This window comes from Natator depressus, chromosome 13, assembly GCF_965152275.1.
Source record: "Natator depressus isolate rNatDep1 chromosome 13, rNatDep2.hap1, whole genome shotgun sequence".
Lineage (NCBI taxonomy): Eukaryota > Metazoa > Chordata > Testudines > Cheloniidae > Natator > Natator depressus.
Window position 1 is genome coordinate 32,736,506 of NC_134246.1, and position 6,361 is coordinate 32,742,866.

The 6,361-nt window shown below is 45.2% G+C and overlaps 1 pseudogene; it reads left to right on the forward strand.

Moving 5' to 3' along the window:
* Window positions 1–2,673: 2,673 nt before the first annotated feature.
* LOC141997910 (olfactory receptor 11H4-like) lies at window positions 2,674–4,210 on the forward strand (annotated as a pseudogene).
* The last annotated feature ends 2,151 nt before the right edge of the window (window positions 4,211–6,361 follow it).

The following is a 6,361-nucleotide window of genomic DNA, read 5'->3' on the forward strand; positions in this document are numbered from 1 at the left end:
CAGCGGGCTCAGCGGGGCCAGCAGCCAGGACCCCAGACCGGCAACGGAGTCCCCGGGGCTGGTGGCCAGGACCCCAGTTTGCAGGGGGCCGGCGGATGGGACCCCAAGCCGGCAGCAGAGTGCCACTGAAAATCAGCTCACGTGCCGCCTTCGGCACAGGTGCCATAGGTTGCTGACCCCTGCTTTACAGCCTTACCCATTTCAACCTGACCCAGTATCACTCACTGTGAATTTAAACCGATATAGCTAAATGAATGCAAAATGTGTTGTGGATATTCTTACTTCAGTTTAAACCTGATTATTCTGGGTTAGTTTATATCAGTTAGGAATAGGTTTTAGTTAACCTGAAATCATCTTCTCTGAGACCAAAGTAAGTGTGTCCACACGCTGTTTTAATTATACCCGTTTAAAGGCCAATTCAAGTTATACCAGTTGCTTAGGCCTAAATTGTTAAGAGAGCCCAGTAAACTTTCTTATACTGTCCAATAGTTCTTCAGCAAAAAGTAGATTTACATTTTAGACTAACAGGCAGACTGCTAGATAATTTTTAAAAAGTAATTGTGAGGATAGATAGATACAGAGATAGATATGTCCAATCCTTAATTTGTAATGAAAGAAGTACTGGGGCTCAAGCAATTCTTTTAATTTCATAACTGATGCGGCAAGCCCAGAGGTACTGGGGCAATGAACCGCCAAGCCCAGAGGTGCCGGGGCTCAGCCCTGGCAATCTCTGGCACAAATGAAGCACTGGATATGTCTATGTTTAATAGAAGGAGAAAATGCTTTAAAACATTGTGGGTGGACATTTTTTTCTCTTTCATAAAGAAGCAAGAAAAGAAAAAATCCATTACCATTCCTCTGTAGATCAACTTTCTAAAGAGATTCTGATCTGTTGTATATTCTCTGTACTCCAATGATCAGAGCAGATAATTCTCTGGGTTTGTCTGGATCCCAGAATTTATGTGGGACTATTACAATGAAATCTAGAAATACATAGAAAATATATCTATTGATTTAACATTTCCTATCTCACTTTGAATCTTACAAATCTAATCTATGTATTAATAAAATATATATTTACTACTTTCATATTTGACTTTAACATGGAAATTAGCACAATATACTGTTCTTAACCCAATATTTAACTGATTCTTGAAATTTTTCAGATATAGAATTATTAGTTCAATATTTGAATCGCAAAATCTAAAAATATATGTAGCTGTTAACTGAATATTTTAATCAAACCTAGAAAATTATGTACATATTAGTTTAATATTTTAACCAAGTCCGGGAGTTACAATGTATCATTATTAAGTTAGTATTTTAATCAAATCTGTAAAATAGTACAAAATGTACTTATTAATTTAAGATTTTAATCAAACATGGACAAATGTAATATATCATTCATAATTTACTATGTTAATGAAAAATAAGAATCTATGAATATTAATTATTGTAAACATAGTAGGAATTCATTTCCTATGTAATTACCAATGTAATATGTTTAACAAATCTGGAAATCATCACAATATATACTTATTAATTTAAGGTTTTAATTAAATCTAGGAATTAACAGGATAAGTAAATATTAATTTAACATGTGTAGTGAATCTAGAAAGCCATACATATGTATGTCATGTTAATGACTAACTCAGTAATATTAATAAGTGAATATTTTCATTGGATGTAGGAATGAACAAAATATCTAATTCTTAATTTATTTCAAAACTTAAATAAAGATAATATCTAATTATTATTTATTATTTAAATTGAAGGTAGTAAGGGATAGCATATATAGTTATTGATTTATTTTAATTAAATATAGGAATTGATATCTTAGGTAGTTATTTGTTTTTTTTATCAAAATTGTATTATAGGTATTAATTTTACATGTTAATCAAATCTAGGAATTTATATAGCATGCAATGATTAATTTTACATTCTGAGTCTCAAATTTAATATAAACTGTAACTCAATCGACCATTTTGATCTTATTTGGAAAATATATTGTGTAAACTGGTTGGGGCCGGGGCTGTCTTTTTCTTCGGTGTTTGTGCAGCACTTTGCATAATGAGGTCCTGGTCTGTGACTGGTCTGCGCCTGGGAGTGGCTGGGTCATTGCGCATGTTGAATCTATTTCCCCCATGTTAAGTATCCTCACACCTTCTTGTCAATTGTCTGAATGGGCCATCTTGATTATCACTACAAAAGTTTTTTTTCTCCGGCTGATAATAGCTCATCTTAATTAATTAGCCTCTTACAATTGGTATGGCTACTTCCACCTTCTCTGTATGTATATATATATCTCTCTTCTTACTATATGTTCCATTCTATGCATGCGATGAAGTGAGCTGTAGCCCACGAAAGCTTATGCTCAAATAAATGTGTTAGTCTCTAAGGTGCCACAAGTCTTCCTGTTCTTTTCTCGGATACAGACTAACACGGCTGCTACTCTGAAAACTGGTCTGTGACTGTGGTTCCTAGGGGTTACCTCAATTATTAATAAATAATAAAATAATCAATAAATAGTATAATTATCAATTGACTCTACAAATTCATTCATACATGTACTGATTGTTTGTAGAGTTTAATCTTATTGCTATATTAATATAGATTTTTCTATATTAGATCTAGCTTTTCCTTCTTCAGAGCCGTTAGGCCAATCCATGACTGATGTCATCCTTAGATCAGTCCAAACTCAAGGCAAGGAATTTTTAAAAAACCCTCTTGATTCAGCTCTGTATCACTCATTAGTTAGACAAGAGGAAAGGTTTGGGGTAACATTTTCCAATGTGACTTAGGAGTCTCATCTCGTTTCCAAAATGCATTTAGGTGCCTAAAGATACAGTCCTAGCCCAGTCAATTTCACTTTAGCCTTGAAGTTTGGGGAGGAGGGAACATTATATCAGCTCCCCCAGCTTCTCTGAGCATCATCTGCTGTTTTGACCAGAACTGATGGGGTTTGTGATCCTAGACTGGTCCAAAGGAGCTGATCCAGCTATGGAAGGAGAAGCAAGAGTTCATTGCCCAAGCAGGATAGCTGGCCAAATGGCTCAATGCAGGATCTTTATCCAGTACTGAGGGTTTCCAAAGGAAGAATAAACCCAGCCTGAGTGTCAGATACCAGGCAGTGTTTGACATATGATATGTATGAGAAAGAGAGACTGAGAGTGACTCTGTGTGTGTGTGTGCGTGTTCTCTACTACTCTAAAGACACTTCCCCACCCAGATCTCTGGGTAGAACCTTGGCGTCCTGTTGATCGTTTCCATTTACCTCCAAGGTCCCCTGATGAATCCAGCCAAGAGCACCATCCTGGTGACCCAGTTCATCTTGCTAGGTTTCCCCTCCTTGGGCCTGCTGAGCCACACCTTCCTCTGTGCCCTTCTCTCCTCCGCCTATGCTGGGACGCTGGTAGGGAACCTGTGCATTGTGTGGGCTGTGCTGCGGGACCCCCACCTCCAATGCCTGCCCATGTACATCCTGTTGGGGAACTTTGCCTGGCCAAAGATCTGCTACATCACATCCACGGTGCCACGGATGCTCTCTGACCTGGTGTCCCCCGCTGTCCCCATCTCCTGCTTTGTGCAGTTCTACTTCTTCTTTTCCACGGGGGCTGCTGAATGCCTCTTACTCTCATCCATGGCCTTGGATAGGTACCTACCCATCTGCCACCCCCTGCGCTCTCCTCTCCTTATGTCCCTCTGGCTCTGCTGGGCCTTGGTGGCCTCCTGCTGATTCATCGGCTTCCTGTGGTTCCTGATGCCCATCATCCTCATCTCCCAGCTCTCCTTCTGCGGCCCCAACACCCTGGATCATTTTTTCTGTGACCCGGGCCCATTGCTGGCTGCCTCCTGCACCCCAGCTCCCCAGACTGAATAGACCTTCTTCACCCAGACCTCCCTCATGATCTTCACCAGTGTCCTCCTCATCTTGGCCTCCTATGGGCTAGTCCTCAGAACAGTTTTGATGCTGCCTCAGGGGCCAGGCAGCACAAGGTCTTCTCCACCTGCAGCTCACACCTGGCCATTGTGGGCCTGTTCTACGGCTCCATCATGGTCACCTACGTCAACCCGTTGTGAAAGTTGTGATGGGAAGGTTGTGATGCTCTTCTACACTGAGGGGACCCCACTGCTCAACCCGCTGATCTGCAGCCTGAGAAACAAGTAGATGAAGAAGGCTCTGAGGAGGATCCTGCTGGGGGAGCAGTAGGGTATTCTGCTCTCGCCCCAGCCTGCAAGGACTGGCCAGTCAGGGGGTGGGAAATGGGTTATGGGGCCCTTCCCCTCTAGGGCATGCTGGCTGTAATCCTGCAGGGAGAACACATACAGCATTTTGCATGTTCTATAGGGGTCACTCGTAATATAAACATTTATTGATGATACAACCAGCGCATGGGGGGCTGGCGGGAGGTGTGGGGGTGTATGTGTCCTTGCTGGAGGAAAGGAACTCTGCTCAATGTGTGGTTACAGAGGGCAGGAGAGCAAACTGAGTGTGTATGCTGGGAGGCTCACTCGCATCTCGATTGTTACCTGGATAAATGTGTGTTCACACTTAGAGCCAGATGGAAAAGTTCTGCTCTCCTTGAAACTCCAGTGATGTCCATAGATGGACACTTGTGCAGCTGGGACCAAAATCATGGCGACATTATATTTGTGTGTAATGAATCACGTCCCACTCCAACAGGCAATGATAGAACCCAGGAGTCCTAGCACCATGTTCTAACTCACTCAATCCTGTTCACTTCCCAGAGCCAGGGATAGAACCCAGGAATCCAATTTCCCCCAATCCAACCCACAAGACCCCACTCCTCTCCCATAGCAAGGGACAGAAATGAGGAGGTCTCTAACCGTCTGAAACCACCTCTAAATAGGAGCTGTCAGGGTAAACAATTAGTTTTATGGAAGAGATATATTCTATTTTTATTTTGTGGGGTGGTGTTTTCTTCCTCTGAAACATCAGGGATGGCCACTGCTGGAGATGGGACACCGGACAGGGTGGGCCAGGACTCTGAAATGCCACAAAGCATTCTGTCTTGGGTGCTCAGCTGGCTGGTTCTTGCTCACATGCGCAGGGTCTAACTGGTCACCATATGTGGGGTGGGAAGGAATTCTGCCCCCCTCCACTTGGGTCAGATTGGCAGTGACTTGGGGGTTTTGCATCTTCCTCTGCAGCATGGGGTGCAGCTCACTCGCCAGGGTTATCTGGGTGTATCTCTCTTGGTGCACGTCGGTCCCTGCTGTTCTCTGCCTGTGGCACATAATAGTTTGGTCTCCTGTGAGCTGTCCTACTTTGGTCTAATTCAGTCGGCGGGTCGTGTTGGTGGCCTGTGATCGGCAGAAGGTGAGACTAGGTGATCTGGTGGTTCCCTCTGGCCTTAAACTCTGACCCATGAGTCCAGACTCCCAAGCCCTGCTCTAACCCCCTGGAACCCACTTTCCTACTCCCATGGTGCAAGTAGATTTTAACTCTTACCGGTACAGCAACTCATGGGAGGGACACAAAGGGGGGCACCAGCTAAAGGGGGCACGTGACCTCCTCATGTGACCCCTCCACATGACCCCCCCCACGTGATTCTGGCCCGTCCCTGAAACAGTGACCCCGAGCTCTCTCTGTCCTCTCCCCATCCTACGTTACCTGGAGGGAGGGGGGCTCTGTCCTCCCACTGCGCCTGCCCCCCCCGCCCCCCCGGCAAGTTCTTCCTGGCAGCCAGGCCCTGGAGTCACTCCTGGTTGCTGCCTGCTGCAGCACAGCAGCTGCCTGGGAGAGTGCCTTGAGCCTTGGGAGGGTCACTTGGCCTTTTGTGCCCCTCCTACGAGTCACCCTGCATGGATACAAATTTATACTGCGGATGCGGATATCTGCAGATAGAAATCGGTATCCGCTGAACCGTAGGGCTCTCCCAGGAACTGTGGCGGCAAAAGGAGCAGCATATGGGGCTGGCAGCTCCTCCAGTGCAGCTGTACTGCCCCCAGCCCTGTCCTCCGGCTGGGTTGTACAGACCTCAGACAGGAGACACAGCTGCGTGGAAGGGCTGTGGGTGGTACAGCCGTACCGGAGGAGCTGCCGGTGGGCTGCCCCCCCCCCCCTGTTCTGCTCCTTTCGCTGCTGTGGTTCCTGGGAGTGCCATGGTGTTCAGTGGATACCGAATGTGTCTTTCCAGTATGGCATACCGGCAAAAAAGTCCTAATCGTCCTGTGTACCTAACTGTACCAGCTTACTTGCCTCACTGCCTACTCCCCTCCCAAACCAATGGGTAAAACCCAGAAGTGCTGACTACCCTTCCTCCCCTGTCCCAGCTGTGACCCACTAGAACCCACTGTCCTTCCAGAGCTAGGGATAGATCCCAGGAGTGCTGACAAC